The sequence below is a fragment of the Theropithecus gelada genome, chromosome 7a (assembly GCF_003255815.1).
Source record: "Theropithecus gelada isolate Dixy chromosome 7a, Tgel_1.0, whole genome shotgun sequence".
NCBI classification, from domain to species: domain Eukaryota; kingdom Metazoa; phylum Chordata; class Mammalia; order Primates; family Cercopithecidae; genus Theropithecus; species Theropithecus gelada.
In genome coordinates, this window is record NC_037674.1 from 7389254 (window position 1) to 7406165 (window position 16912).

A 16912-nucleotide genomic window follows, 5' to 3' on the forward strand; every position below is an offset into this window, starting at 1 on the left:
TAGAGTATTTGATGCATATTGACATACTGCCTTTTAGGAAAGTTTACCCATTTATATTCCCAATATATGAGAATGCTCTTCTTCCTATGCCTTTGCCAGCACTGAAAGTTGTTATTCTTTTTTACCCATGCTAATTTGAAAGATACAAGACGACTTCATTATTTAATTTGAATTTCTTTGAATACTAGTAAGATTAAACTTTTTATTCATTTATAATTGCATATACATAAGCTCATATATATTTATACATATATGTAAGTATGTCACATATTTATGTTTATGCACCATTTATATTTTATTTTCTTCTGTGTTTGTATGTATTCTGTACTCAGTTTTAGATTTAAATATTTATCTTAATGATTTATTAGAGCTCTTTATATATTATGGCTTTGAATCCTTTGACTTATATTGGGCAAATATATTCCCTGGATTGTCATTTGCCTTTTAATTTTTGTCAGAAAAATAGAAAACGTTTTAATATTTATGTATTCAAATTTACCAATATTTCTCTTTGTAATCTTACCTTAGAATCATGCTTAAAAAGATTTTCTCCTTTCCAAGATTATGCTACCCCAATAACTTCCTGGTTATGGTGTGCTTTTTTTTTTTTTATAGTTAACTCTTTAGTATTTTGCAATCTACTTGATGAATTGGACTTTTTCTCTCTAAATAGTTTAGTAGTTTTCCTGAAACCATTTTCTGAATACTCTTAATATTTCCCTGCTGATTTGAAATGTCACCCAAACCATTAAGGGTCATTGGCAGCAAGTTACAATTACTAAGAAAGCCACAGGCCGTTTATTGTGAGGATAGTGGGGCCTATTGAATCACCAAGGAGGCTAGAGATCGGGCTTGGAAACTGGCTGGTTCTAAGGAAGCTTCTTCTGTTCACTTAGAAATCTGACTCAGACTGGGGCCTACAGCGGGAACCCTGAACTTACCAGGGTACAGTTCTGCAGGAGTGGACAATTCCTGTGGTTCTTAACCTCTGGGTCTGTTTGCTTTAGAGTCAAAGACCTGGGAGGAAGTGTTTAATTGGACACAGCAGGATGATAATTTGCTTAACTGTCCTACCAGACTGAATTCAGTCACACATGGGCTACTTTTTTTTTTTTTTACAGACATAGGCTACTGACAGGGGATTCAAGATGTAATACCCGAAACAAAGTTAGCTGCTATTAAGCAGGGTTGGGGGAGGAGGGAAGCTGGACATGTATGCTGGGTGGTGAAGAAACAACCAATATCAACTCTTTTTTAAAAAATTATTATTATACTTTAAGTTCTAGGGTACATGTGCACAACGTGCAGATTTGTTACATATGTATACATGTGCCATGTTGGTGTGCTGCATCCATTAACTCGTCATTTACATCATGTATCTCTCCTAATGCTGTCCCTCCCCCCTCCCCGCTCCCCGCTTCCCACAATAGGCCCCGGTGTGTGATGTTCCCCTTCCTGTGTCCAAGTGATCTCATTGTTCAATTCCCACTTATGAGTAAGAACATGCAGTGTTTGGTTTTCTGTTCTTGTGATAGTTTGCTGAGAATGATGGTTTCCAGCTACATCCATGTCCCTACAAAGGACACGAACTCATCCTTTTTATGGCTGCATAGTATTCCATGGTGTATATGTGCCACATTTTCTTAATCCAGTCTGTCACTGATGGACATTTGGGTTGATTCCAAGTCTTTGCTATTGTGAATAGTGCTCCAATAAACATACGTGTGCATGTGTCTTTATAGCAGCATGATTTATAATCCTTTGGGTATATCCCCAGTAATGGGATGGCTGGGTCATATGGTATTTCTAGCTCTTGATCCTTGAGGAATTGCCACACTGTTTTCCACAATGGTTGAACTAGTTTACACTCCCACCAGCAGTGTAAAAGTGTTCCTATTTCTCCACATCCTCTCCAGCACCTGTTGTTTCCTGACTTTGTAATGATTGCCATTCTAATTGGTGTGAGATGGTATCTCATTGTGGTTTTGATTTGCATTTCTCTGATGGCGAGTAATGATGAGCATTTTTTCATGCGTTTGTTGGCTGTATGAATGTCTTCTTTTGAGAAGTATCTGTTCATATCCTTTGCCCACTTTTTGATGGGTTTTTTTTTTTTCTTGTAAATTTGTTTGAGTCTTTGTAGGTTCTGTATATTAGCCCTTTGTTAGATGAGTAGATTGCAAAAATTTTCTCCCATTCTGTAGGTTGCCTGTTCACTCTGATGGTAGTTTCTTTTGCTGTGCAGAAGCTCTTTGGTTTAATTAGATCCCATTTGTCAATTTTGGCTTTTGTTGCCGTTGCTTTTGGTGTTTTAGACATGAAGTCCTTGCCCATGCCTATGTCCTGAATGGTATTACCTAGGTTTTCTTCTAGGATTTTTATGGTTTTAGGTCTAACATTTAAGCCTCTAATCCATCTTGAATTAATTTTCATAGAAGTAGTAAGGAAAGGATCCAGTTTCAGCTTTCTACTTATGGCTAGCCAATTTTCCCAGCACCATTTATTAAATAGGGAATCCTTTTCCCATTTCTTGTTTTTGTCAGGTTTGTCAAAGATCAGATGGCTGTAGATGTGTGGTATTATTTCTGATGGCTCTGTTCTGTTCCATTGGTCTATATCTCTGTTTTGGTACCAGTACCATGCTGTTTTGGTTACTGTAGCCTTGTAGTATAGTTTGAAGTCAGGTAGCGTGATGCCTCCAGCTTTGTTCTTTTGGCTTAGGATTGTCTTGGCAATGTGGGGTCTTTTTTGGTTCCATATGAACTTTAAAGCAGTTTTTTCCAATTCTGTGAAGAAAGTCATTGGTAGCTTAATGGTGATGGCATTGAATCTATAAATTATGTTGGGCAGTATGGCCATTTTCACATATTGATTTTCCTATCCATGAGCATGGTATGTTCTTCCATTTGTTTGTGTCCTCTTTTATTTCACTGAGCAGTGGTTTGTAGTTCTCCTTGAAGAGGTCCTTTACATCCCTTGTAAGTTGGATTCCTAGGTATTTTATTCTCTTTGAAGCTATTGTGAATGGGAGTTCATTCATGATTTGGCTCTCTGTTACTGGTGTATAAGAATGCTTGTGATTTTTGCACATTGATTTTGTATCCTGAGACTTTGCTGAAGTTGCTTATCAGCTTAAGGAGATTTTGGGCTGAGACCATGGGGTTTTCTAAATATACAATCATGTCATCTGCAAACAGGGACAATTTGACATCTTCTTTTCCTAACTGAATACCCTTTATTTCTTTCTCTTGCCTGATTGCCCTAGCCAGAACTTCCAACACTATGTTGAATAAGAGTGATGAGAGAGGGCATCCCTGTCTTGTGCCAGTTTTCAAAGGGAATGCTTCCAGTTTTTGCCCATTCAGTATGATATTGACTGTGGGTTTGTCATAAATAGCTCTTATTATTTTGAGATACGTTTCATCACTACGGAATTTATTGAGAGTTTTTAGCATGAAGGGCTGTTGAATTTTGTCAAAGGCCTTTTCTGCATCTATTGAAATAATCATGTGGTTTTTGTCTTTGGTTCTGTTTATATGCTGGATTACATTTATTGATATGTGTATGTTGAACCAGCCTTGCATCCCAGGGATGAAGCCCACTTGATCATGGAGGATAAGCTTTTTGATGTGCTGCTGGATTCAGTTTGCCAGTATTTTATGGAGGATTTTTACGTTGATGTTCATCAGGGATATTGGTCTAAAATTCTCTTTTTTTGTTGTGTCTCTGCCAGGCTTTGGTATCAGGATGATGTTGGCCTCATAAAATGAGTTAGGGAGGATTCCGCCTTTTTCTATTGATTGGAATAGTTTCAGAAGGAATGGTACCAGCTCCTCCTTGTACCTCTGGTAGAATTCGGCTGTGAATCCGTCTGGTCTTGGACTTTTTTTGGTTGGTAGGCTATTAATTATTGCCTCAATTTCTTTTCTTTTTTTTTTGAGACGGAGTCTCGCTCTGTCAACCAGGCTGGAGTGCAGTGTCTGGATCTCAGCTCACTGCAAGCTCTGCCTTCTGGGTTTACGCCATTCTTCTGCCTCAGCCTCCTGAGTAGCTGGGACTATAGGTGCCCGTCACCTCGTCCGGCTAGTTTTTTGTATTTTTTAGTAGAGATGGGGTTGCCTCAATTTCAGAGTCTGCTATTGATCTCTTCAGGGATTCAACTTCTTCCTGGTTTAGTCTTGGGAGACTGTAAGTGTCCAGGAAATTATCCATTTCTTCTAGGTTTTCTAGTTTATTTGCGTAAAGGTGTTTATAGTATTCTCTGATGATAGTACCATTGTATGCACACATGTACACACAGATAGTAATGTCCATTGGTCTATTTCTGGACTTTTTATTCATATTCATTCAACATTCATATGTCTGTTTATTCATATCCCAGAAGAATACCACGTGAATTACCTTGACTTTATAATCTATTTTTATACATGGTAGGACAAATTCTACCCCTAACCCCATCCCAGACTTTTTTTTTTGAGACGGAGTCTCACTCTGTCACCTAGGCTGGAGTGCAATGGTGCTATCTTGGCTCACTGCAAGCTCCGCTTCCTAGGTTCACAACATTATCCTGCCTCAGCCTCCTGAGTAACTGGGACTACAGGTACCTGCCACCACGCCTGGCTAATTTTTTATATTTTTAGTAGAGACGGAGTTTCACCATGTTAGCCAGGATGGTCTCGATCTCCTGACCTCGTGATCCACCTGCCTCAGCCTCCCACAGACTTTTAATCTATTTCTTTAAAATGTTCTCGCCTGGTTTTAAATGTTTAGTCTTCTAGATGCACTTTGATTTTCTTTTGCCAAGACTTGGATAGAACGGATTTGAGATTTGAATTGGCATCATATTAAATTTGTAGATTACTTTGAGGGAAAATTAAAACATCTAAACAATACCATGTCTTTCCATTCCAGAACATACAGTCTGTGCTTTGGTTTATCCAAATTCTTTCCAACTTCTTTGCTCCAGTTTTTGTTTTTCTTTAGGATACCTGGTACATTTCCATATGTTTGTGTGGTGATTGTGTGTTTTCCTCTGCATAATTTAAGATTAGCTAGTGTTCTCTGCATAAAAATGATATCTAAACTAGATCAATCTTTTATTCTGGGCTCCTAGCTCTTCCCCTTCCTGCTAACAGGGTTTTTTGTTTTTTGTTTTTGTTTTTGTTTTTTGGTGCCTTTCCAGTCATCATCTGTGCATATTTTTGTTTATGGATTTTTTTTTTTTTACACACATGGGCTACTCACGTGGATTTTGTTAGTCAACCATGTAGCCTGGTGACATTTTCACATCAGCACATGGAGGTCTTCTCTGCTGTTAAACAGAGAGTAGCAGATAATTCCACTGGATGGATGTGTGGTAATTCATGTAACCACCCCTTAACGAAGGATAAGTTTAACATGTTTCTAGTCTTGCGCTAAAATGAACATGGCAAATAATTTTTTTTTTTTTTTGAGACAGAGTTCTCTGTTGTTTCCCAGGCTGGAGTACAATGGCGCAGTCTCGGCTCACTGCAACCTTCATCTCCTGGGTTCAATTGATTCTCCTGCCCCAGCCTCCTGAGTAGCTGGGATTACAGGTGCCCGCCACCACGCCCAGCTAATTTTTTTTTTTTTTTTTTTTTTTTTAATTTTTATTTTTAGTAGAGATGGAGTTTCACTATGTTGGCCAGGCTGGTCTCAAACTCCTGACCTCAGGCGATCTGCCTGCCTCGGCCTCCCAAAGTGTTGGGATTACAGGTGTGAGCCACCACGCCTGTTGCTTAGGCTGGAGTGCAGTGGTGCTCCACTGGAGTGTTGCTTAAGCTGGAGTGCAGTGGTGCCATCACGGGTCACTGCAGCCTCAATCTTCCTGGGCTCAGGTGATCCTCCCACCACAGACTCCCAAGTAGCTGGGACTACAGGCATGTGCCACCATACCCAGCTAACTTTTTTTGTACTTTTTGTAGAGAGTTTCACCATGTTGGCCAGGCTGGTCTCAAACTCCTGAACTCAAGCTATTTACCTGCCTTGGCCTCCCAAAGTTCTGAGATTACAGGCATAAGCCCATGGGCCCGATTGAATAGTACTCTTTGTACATATTCATTACTCAGCAGATACTGAGTGGCTATTGCTGCCACTTGGGGAACTGGCCTAGGTGCTGAGGGTGGAGCAGTGAACAAGGAAGGAATGCAAACAGATCTAGAGAAAAAAATCGCTAAGACCGTCCCTGCAGTCAGAGCATGAGTGCACTTTAAACTTAGAATCTTATTCCTAAATTGCTGTCCAAACATAAGGCACCCTTTCACACCCTTGCCAGCGGTCTGAGCCTGTGCCTGATTACCCAGATCCAAACTTGTGTGTTGTCAGAATTGTTTTTGTCTTTACCAATCCGGCAAAGTTGTACAATTTTATGTAATTTACATTTCTTTAATTAAAAGTGAAGTTGAGCATCTTTATGTTTGTTTATAAGTTGCTTATATTTATGTGTTAACTGCCACTTCACCTTTGTTACCTATTTTACTGTTACATTGTTGTTTTTATAATTTTTATATATATATATATTTTATATATATATATATATATGTACTTATGTTAAGGAAACTGGCCATTGTTATATTGGTTGCAAATACATATTTTTAAATAGTTTGTTATGTATCTTTTGACTTTTTGAATGGCATTCTTTGTGTGGGTATTTTCTGTACTCACATTGGTTGTATTCATTTACATATTTTAACCCTTTTGTTTGCTGGGTTATGTGTTTTTCCTAGAAAAGCCTTTCCCACTCCAAGATTATAAATAATGTTCTACTATCCCCTCAGTATTTTAGGGTTTTATTTTTTAAATATTTATGTGTTTTATCAATCTAGGATTTATTTTGTTATAAATGTTTAATACACTTTTATAGTTTTCTAAAATATACATATGAACTTCCCATGTTTCAAATTTAGTCCTAGGTATTGTAAATCTTTTCTTGCTCTGATGGATGCCTGTTTTAATTATTATTTTATACTGAAGAGGCTTCTCGCCGCATGTAAGACTTTTCGCAGTTTTTTATTACTTGCATTGACCTGTACAAGCAGTTGAATGTACGCCTGAATCTTTGATCCCATAGTTTGTCAGAGGAAATGATTATATTTTCTTCTGCTTTCCAGTATCTGTACGTCTTGTTTTGTTGTTCTGTGTAGTTGCTGTGGCAAAAACTGTTAAAATAACATTGGATAATGATGTTTCGTTAAAGTAACATTAGATGATGGTGTTTCATCACCCACCTCTTGCTCCTGAGTTTAATGAGAAGCTCTTAGTGACCCACCACCAAGCGTACTGCTGAGAGACGGTTTCTATTAGCAAATCTTCCCATTTGCTGAGCTTCGTAGGACACAGGACAGCAGACCCAGCAGGGACAGCATCTTCACATCACTGGGAGGTCCCATAGCTCCATTTCCCTCTCACCCACATGCAGTGTTCACTGCCTGCATGGGGGAGACTCTCACTGAGAAGCCACAGTTCACTTTTCCATCAGCTGTTTTTACAATGCTTTTGTCTTTACGGAGGCCCAAGGCCTGCAGGCCACCACACTGCTTCCCCGATCCAGGCATCCTCCCCAGCACAGGAGATGGCCACAGCCTTCCATATCCATCTCAACACTGCAGTGTCCGAGAAGAGGAAGCAGTGACATGAGAGGACAGAAGTTTTGGGTCATTTTTCCAGGCACACATGCGTCAGCCCAGACCCGATGTTACCCTTCACTCACATCAAGGATTTACAGGGAAAAGGGTTGACTAACACTGGAATTTTTTAATACCCTTGTTTTATTCCTGGCTTACACAGGATTGCTCCTAATGGGTTACCATTTAGAGTAACGTCTGCCATCAGCTTCTCCCTTTATTAGTGGGAGGTACTCGCTTCCTTCCTAGCTTTCTAAGATTTTTTTTTTAATCAGGATGCATGTAAATTTTATCACCATCCTTTTAACATCTGTGAAGATGATCATATGGCTTTCCTCCTTTAGTTTATTAATGTAGTGATTTGCATTAATGGATTTCCTAACGCAGAATCACTTTGCATTGCAGAAGTAGGCAATGGTCCTGGTGCTTTGAAGGTATATATTAGGCTGCATTCACTTTGTTAATATATTATTTAAGAGTTTTGCATCGAAATTAAGAAATGAGATAACCTATAATTTACCTTGAGGTGCCCTCTTTGTCCAATTTCATCTTAGAATTATGCATACTTTAAAATGAAAGTGGAAGAATTTGATTTCACTTATGCTCTGAAACAGTTTATATAACCTGGGAATTATCTAGGTTTATTTTAATTTGGGGGAGGTAATTTGACTACTTTTAACATTTTTTCCCATGGTCATTATGTTATTCGTGTTTTATTTCTTTTTGGGGATCATTTTTGTTAATATCTTTCTAACATTGTATATTTCATCTGGTTTTTCCAATTTATTGTTATAAAGCTACAGATAATATTCTTTTACGGTTTAAAAATAAACATTTTAGCAAATCTTTAGAGATTCAAACTAGATGAATGGTTGCCTAGAGCTGGGGGTCTTGGGAGGAAATGGGGAATTTGAGGAAAGGGTTGACTATGTATGTTTTTATTTTATTACCCCTTTCTACTTTCTTAATGCATATATTGTTACTTTTCCACCTTTTATAGTTGAGTAACAGTAATAATACTGTATAGATTGGCGTTATTAACACACAGTACTCTTGTGGACTGAGTTCCACTTGGTTTGTAATTTTCATTTTTGCTTTTCTCCTTAACCTGAATCATGGCTAAAACCGATGTTCTTAACTTTTTAGGTAGTTAGACTTTTTGGTTTTTTACTTTCCTTTTACTGTTAATTTCTAATTTCATTGCAGGAGAGCATGTGGCCCCTAATTTCTACTTTTTACAATCCACTAAAATTTTCTGTAACTTTGTATAGGAATAGTTTTTAGATGTATTTTGTGGGTTTTGGTTAAATACAACAAAACATATATTTCCAGCTTGTTGGGATCAAAATGTATTCACATATTTGTGTGTCTGTGTGTGTGCCTTCGTGGTGAGAGAGCTTCTTACAACATAAGCTCAGCCATGTGCTTCCCACTGGACGCAGAGCGCTGTCCAGCATCCTCACCGTGGCCTGTGAGTGCCTGCTTTCATCTGGCCCCTCCAGCTTCGCTAGCCTGCAGTGGAACCCCCGGGCACCCCGTCCCTGCCTTGCCAGCTGTGCTGGCATCTCAGGGTCTTTCTACTTCAGGCTGCTCCTCCACGCTGCACCACCGCTGTTCTTCCTGCCAGCTGGTCTCTAGGTGGCTCCTTCTGGACCTGTAGATTCCAGAGTCAGTGGGACATCCATGGAAGGGCCTTCCCTCAGCCCTCTGTCCAAGGGGCTCCCCACCTCTGTGGTTCTGTATCTGAGCATTCATTCTGTCTCTTTGTCTCCAAGCCCTGACATTTCCCCATCATTCCCTATGTGGCAAAGCAGCACAAGGGAGAAGGCCGTGTCTGTGCTGCGTCTTGTCCCACAGCCAGGGCCTGGCGCCATTCCTGGAGGGGAGCACGTGAGTGAACCAGTGAGTGCCTCCCAACTGTTCCTGTCTGAAGAGCCCCTTAGGAAGTTAAAAAGCCATTTTGGGATTTCAAGCAAACATGCTGTTTCACTTAAATTAATTAGAAAAGAGCATTATTCATTTTCAAATGCCCCTTAAAATGCCTCATTATGTTTTAATTTGAGGCTCCATGTGCATTAAAATATGACAGCAACAAAACTTTCTTTAAAAAATGGATTTTTAAAAAATATATATGCTTTTTAATTTAAACAATTATTTTGGCCAGGTGCTCACGCCTGTAATCCTAGCACTTTGGGAGGCCAAGGCAGGCAGATCACTTGAGGTCAGGAGTTGGAGACCAGCCTGGCCAACATAGTGAAATCCCATCTCTACCAAAAAATATAAAAATTAAGTGGGAGTGGTGCCATGCACCAGTAATCCCAGCTACTTGAACTGGGGGCAAGGGGGCGCAGGGGGTACAGCAGAGGTTGCAGTGAGCCAAGATCGTGCCACTGCACTCCAGCCTGGGTGACAGAGTGAGAACATGTCTTCAAATAAGTAAATCATACAAATACAAATAAAACAATTTTTTAGAGACAAGGTCAAGGGTCTCACCTATTGCCCAGGCTAGAGTGCAGTGGTACAGTCATAGCTCACTGTAGCTTCATACTCCTGGGCTCAAGTGATCCTCCCACCTCACTCTCCCGAGCAGCTGGGACTACAGGTGTGCACCACCACACCCAGCTGATTTTTAAATTTTTTGTAAGGGTGGTGGTGGTGGTTGGGGATGGTTCTCGCTGTGTTGCACAGGCTAGTTTTGAACTCCTGGCCTCAACTGATCCTCCTGCCTTAGCCTCCCAAAGCACTGGGAAATAAACTGATTTTTAATGACCCAATTATTTCAGTTCATTCTGCAGAAGTTTGGGATTTCCCATCATACTTTTCTTACTGTATTTTTAAATGAAAGCATAACAGAGGATGCTTTTAAAATGCAATTTAATGCAGTATAATGCATTTTATGGCTTGATGAATATTTGCTTTTAAATGAATAGACACTATTTTCCCTTTCTTTTAAAATATGAAATAAAATAGTAATAGATTCTCATTGTAAAAGATGCGAGAAATACACAAACTGGAGCAGAACGAAGTCTGCCTCCTCTCTCTGCCCCCCACTCTCGCCCACACAGGCAATTGCTTGATGATGTATCCAGCTTTTATGTATGCACATATAGATTTATGTACCTGTGTGTGTACACATAGTCACACAACTTTATAGTTTTATTTTTAAGCAAATATGCTTATACTGTATGCATTCGTCTGCAATGTTTTCCCTACTCAAAGTTCCATATCATACATTGCTGTATATCTAGGGGACTGCTTCATCTTTGAAAGGCAGCAGAGAGTACTTTACCCCTGCTGAGAAGCAGTTAGCCCATCCCCTCTGTTTTACTATTGCAGGCCTGACCTTAGTGAATTCTTTTTCTTCTGGTAAATTTAGATATTGTCAGGCACTAATTTCATTATAAAGAAAACAAACAAAATCTTCATTATGATAGTATTGAGTGAATTAAAGTATTTTTCCTACTTAGTATTGTCAAAGAAACTAGAAATTTGGGTGGAAAATTCCATTAAAGGTACATATTTAACACATTTGAATATATGTTTGGACATAAGCTTAAAATGTGCTCTTTGATATTTGTATACAAACCTAATACTGACTGCTGCACGTTGACGATGATGATAAGATGGTCGCTAACTTTCCTGAGCCCTTGCTGTGTGCAGGGCGCTGCTTGAGCACATTCCATACGTTCATTCATTTACTTCTGACAGCTATGCCTGGGAGACAGCTAGGGAATCCGAGACCTTGGGAGTTAGGTAGCTCTTCCAAAGTCATGCAGCTGGCAGGTGCTGGCATGAGATTCCAACCTGCGCTGTTAGCCACTCGCAAGTCATTATATTCTGGCTTTACAGTGCATCTTAGTCTGTCGTGTGCTGCTATAGCAGAATACCACAGACTGGGTAATTTATTTTTGACATCTTGGGAGGCCGGGAAGCCCAACATTGAGGGGTCAGCATCTAGCCAGGGCCTTTTTGCTGCATTATCCCATGGCAGAAGGTGAAAGGGCAAGAGAGGGCCAAAGAAAGAGCAAGATGTTGAACACACAGCCAATCAGCATTAATCCATTCCTGGTGGTGGAGCCCTCCTGACCGAAGCACCTCCCATAGGCCCTGCCTCCCAATGCTGTTGCATTAAGGATTTCGTTTTCCTTTTCTTTCTTTCTTTCTTTCTTCCTGAGACGGAGTTTCGCTGTTGTTGCCCAGGCTGGAGTGCAATGGCGCGATCTCGGCTCACTGCAACCTCCGCCTCCTGGGTTCAAGTGATTCTTGAACCTCAGCCTCTCAAGTAGCTGGGATTACAGGCATGCGCCACCAAACCCGGCTAATTTTTTTGTATTTTTAGTAGAGACGGAGGTTTCTCCATGTTGGTCAGGATGGTCTCGAACTCCTGACCTCAGGTGATTCGCCCGCCTCGGCCTCCCAAAGTGCTGAGATTACAGGCGTGAGCCAGAGCACCCAGCCAAGGATTAAGTTTTCAACACATGCTTTATGGGGAGCTCTTCAAACCATAGCACATAGGACTATAACTCTAGAATTATACCAACAATTAAAAGAGAAGGAGAGCATGACAAGCACCAGACAGTGGAGGGAAGGAATATATCTTATTTATTTTTGGGAAAAGTCATTCTTTGAATAATAAGAGAAACTGTCCCATACAGAGAATTTTAAGGAACCTAAAGCAGAGATTGCGTGTCACAACAAAGAGAGGCAAAACTAATGTGTAGTTTTGTATGAAGTGTGAGCGCTTCCTTGCTGGCCATGCCAAGCATGTAAACGGGAAAAGTATTTTTTCCTGTAAGTAAACAATAAAATGATTTCTGTTGTGCTTACCCATTATTACACCAGTGTTTTTCTGACCCTAAGTCCTTTTTAATTAGATTCATCACACTGCAGGGACAACATGATATATCCTTGTCAGCTGTGTATCCTTGAAAGCCTGGTTAGCCTTGATCCCAGCTGTGTCTGTGATCTGCACACTAATCAAATGTCTCTCTTGACTCGCTCCAGGCTTTGTGGATACACGTATTTACCTATGTCCCCTCAAATTAAAGAGGGGTGTCCCTGGGAGATCTGACACCTGGCTGAGGGTTTTGATGGAAACTGATTGCTGCCTTCTGCCTCCTTGTCTGTTTATGTTTCTGATTGGTGAACTTGACCTCAGCCTCTTCCCTGGTGTGTGTGCCTCAAGTATGATGCATGGTTTCTGGGAGGTGAAGGCCAGAATGCAGCCCTTTTTCTAAAAGTAATTAGCAAAGGACTTTTTATACAACCCAGGGGAACAGGTGTTAAAAAGAAATACAAGCATTTGGTGGCAAGGGAAGGAGGCATGATGAGTTTGGTTTTTGTAATTTTCACCTTATCCTTATTTCCAAGTCTGCCTGAGGGATGTGTAAGGGATTATGGTTCCCTCCCTTCGTGCGGCATCAGCATCTCCCGAAGCAGGGGTGTGCTGGAGCTGTCTTGTGTTGGCTTGAGAGAGTGGCTTATTAAAAGGTTAGATTTTTTTCAAAAAATAAAACAATTTTATGTCTCTTTATTGACATGTAAGTCATTGATATGGTTTGGATGTATGTCCCCACCCGAATCTCATATTCAGTTGTAATCCCCAGTGTTGGAGATGGGGCCTGGTGGGAGGTGATTGGATCCTGGAGTGGTTTCTCATGGTTTAACACCATCCTTCTTGGAGCTGTCGTCGTGACAGTGAATGCTCATGAGATCTAGCTGTTTAAAAGTGTGTAGCACCTCCCTCCTCTCTGTCTGGCTCCTGCTCTGGCCGTGACAGTTAATTCTCATGAGATCTAGCTGTTTAAAAGTGTGTAGCACCTCCCTCCTCTCTGTGTGGCTCCTGCTCTGGCCGTGTAAGACATGCCTGCTTCCCTTCACCTTCTGCCGTAATTGGAAGCTCCCTGAGGACTCCCTGGAAGCAGATGCTGCCGTGCTTCCTGTATAGCCTGTGGAACTGTGAGCCAGTTAAACCTCTTTTCTTTTCTTTTCTTTTTTTTTTTTTTTCTGAGATGGAGTCTCACTCTGTCACCCAGGCTGGAGTACAGTGGCGTGATCTCAGCTCACTGCAACCTTCCAGGTTCAGGTGATTCTCCTGCCTCAGCCTCCCAAGTAGCTGATACTACAGGCACGTGCCACCATGCCTGGCTAATTTTTTGTATTTTTTTAGTAGAGATGGGGTTTCACCGTGTTAGCCAGGATGGTCTCGATCTTCTGATCTGCCCGCCTTGGCCTCCCAAAGTGCTGGGATTACAGGCGTGAGCCACCGTGCCCAGCTCCAGACGAATACAGTCATGTATCACATAATTCACCCATTTAAAGTGTACTATTCAGTGGTTTCTAATATATTCACTGATGTATGTAAACATCATTGGAGTCAATTTCACCTTAAAAAGCAACCCTGTACTTTAGCTCTCACTCACCTTCCTTGCCCCCATCCCTGGGCTACCGCTAGTCTACTTTCTGTCTTTATAAATTTCCCTGTTCCGGACCTTCATATGAATGGAATCACATATGTAGTCTTTTATGACTGGCTTCTTTCTTAGCATAATGTTTTCAAGGTTCATACATATTGCAGCATGTATCAGTACTTCATTCCTTTTTATGTCTGAGTAATATTCCATGGTACGGATTAACCACATTTTGTTTATCTTCTCATCCGTCAGTCGACATTTGGGTTGTTTCCACCTTTTGGCTATTATGAACTGTGCTGCTATAAACATTTATATACAAGGTTTTATGTGCACATGTTTTCGTTTATCTTGGGTATATCACTTTTAATGGCAAAAGCCACAATTACTTTTGCGTCAACCTAATACCTCGGAATAGACTTGCCAGGTTACTTGGTAACTCTAGTTGAATCATTTAAGAAAGTGCCAGACCATGTCCCAGAGCCGCTGCACCATTGTACGTTTCCACCAGCAACGCGTGAGGGTTCCGATTTCTCTACAGCCTTGCCAGCGTTTCTTTTCTGACTTGGTTTTAGGCCATCCTAGTGGATATAAAGTAATATCTCATGATGGTTCTGAATTGCATTTCCCTGATCACTAATGATTCCAGCATCTTTTCATGTGCTCATCAATCACAGGCAAAACAGTGAACCTCAACCTAAACCTCATCTTTTTTACAAAAACCAACCTAAATTTAATATGGGATTAAATATAAAATGCAAAACCACAAAACTTTTAGAGAAAACATAGGAGAAAAAAACGTTAGAATCTAGTGCTAGGCAAAGAATTCTGAGACTTGACTCCAAAATCATCATCTCTAAAAGGAAATAGTTAAGAAAAATTAAAAACCAGTTCTCTGAAAGTCCACCTGAAGAGACTGAAAAGACAAGCTACAGACAGGGAGAAAATGTTAGTGAGCCACATACACGCCAAAGGACTAGTGCCTAAAATATATGAAGAACTCTCAAAATTCAACAGTGAAAAACAAGCCAGTTAAAAAATGGGCAAAACACATTTCATTTTGTCAAAAGCTTCTTCCTTGTCAGTTGATATGATCATGTAATTTTTCCTTTTTGGGTTGTTGATATGGTGGATTTCATTGCTTGATTTTCAAATGTTAATCAGTTTTATATACCTAAAGCAAATATCACTTGGCCATTACATATAGTAATTTTTACACATTGTTGGATTTGGTTTGTGCATATTTTGTTGTGGATTTTTTGCTCTAAGTTCACAAGAGGTATTGGTTTATTGTTGTTTTTCTTTTCTTTCTTCCTCCCTTCTTTCCTTCCTTCCTTTCTTCTTCTTTTTTTTGTTTCTTTCTACTATCTTTGTCTGGTTTCAATATCAGAGTAATAATACTAGCTTCAGAAAATGTGTTGAGAAGTCTTCACTTCTAGTTTCTGGAAGAGATTATGTAGAACTGATGTTAATTATTCTCTAGGTATTTGGTAGCATTCTCCAGTGCAACTGTCTAGGCCTGGAGGTTTTATTTTAGGGAATTTTAATGTTATGAATTCAATTTCTCTTTTTTTATTTTATATTTTTGAGACAGGATCTTGCTCTGTCACCCAGGGTAGATTGCAGTGGCACAATCATGGCTCAATGCAACCTTGAACTCCTTAGCTCAAGCAATCCTCCTGCCTCAGCCTCCTGAGTAGGTAGGACTACAGGCACATGCCACAATGTCTGGCTATTTTTTTTTTTTTTTTAATGTTTTGTAGAGAGAAGTCTTGCTATGTTGCCCAGGCTGGTCTTGAACTCCTGGCATCCAGTGATCCTCCCATCTCAGTCTCCGAAAGTGCTAGGATTACAGGAATGAGCGAGCCATTGTGCCTGGCTCCCCAATTTCCTTGATGGTTTCAGGGCTATTCAAATTATCTGTTTCATATTATGTGAATTATGGTAGTTTGTGTTTTTCAAGGAATTGATACATTTTATATAAGTTGTGAACTTTATTTGTGAAGAGTCATTCATATTACTCACTTATTGCCCTTTGGATGTCTGCAGGTCTGTAGTTATATTTTTGTTTCATTCCAGATATTGGTAATTTTTGTTTTCTAGCATTTTTCTTGCTAAAGTTCTGTCAGTGTTGTTGATCTTATTAAAGTATCAACTCCTTTTAAAAGTTTTCATATCAATTGTTTTTCTGTTTTTTATTTCATTGATTTGTACTTTTATCTTTATGATTTCCTTTCTTCTGTTTGCTTTGGGTTGATTTTTCTTTTTGTTTTTTTTTTTTTCTTTTCTTGAGATGGAGTCTCACTCTGTTGCCCAGGTTGGAGTGCAGTGGCGTGATCTCGGCTCACTGCAAACTCTGCCTCCCAGGTTCAAGCAATTCTCTGCCTCAGCCTCCTAAGTAGCTGGTATTACAGGCACCCGCCACCACGCCCAGCTAATTTTTGTATTTTTGGTGGCGATAGGGTTTCACCATCTTGGCCAGGCTGGTCTTGAATCCCCGACCTCGTGATCAACCCACCTCGGCCTCCCAAAGTGCTGGGATTACAGGCGTGAGCTAACACGCCCAGCTGCTCTTCTTTATCTAGTTTCCTGAGGCAGGAATTAGCTTACTGTTTTAAGAGCTTTCCTTGTTTCTTATGTAAGCATCTAGTGCTATAAATTTCCCTGTCAGTATTGCTTTAGCTGCACTCCACATATTTTGATATGTTGTGTTTTGTGTCCATTCAGTTCTCTTGATTTTTTCTTTGAGGCTTTCTCTTTGATCCATGAATAATTATTTAGAATTGTGATGTTTAATTTTCACATGTTTAGAGACTCTCTTTAAGGTAGCAAAGAAAAGCTAAGTTGTGGCCAGGACTT

General features: G+C 40.1%; 1 protein-coding gene across 1 annotated transcript in view; it reads left to right on the forward strand.

Moving 5' to 3' along the window:
- The window catches only part of FAM189A1 (family with sequence similarity 189 member A1), a 442533-nt gene that overhangs the window by 323999 nt on the left and 101622 nt on the right, over positions 1 to 16912 (forward strand). The window lies entirely within an intron of this gene.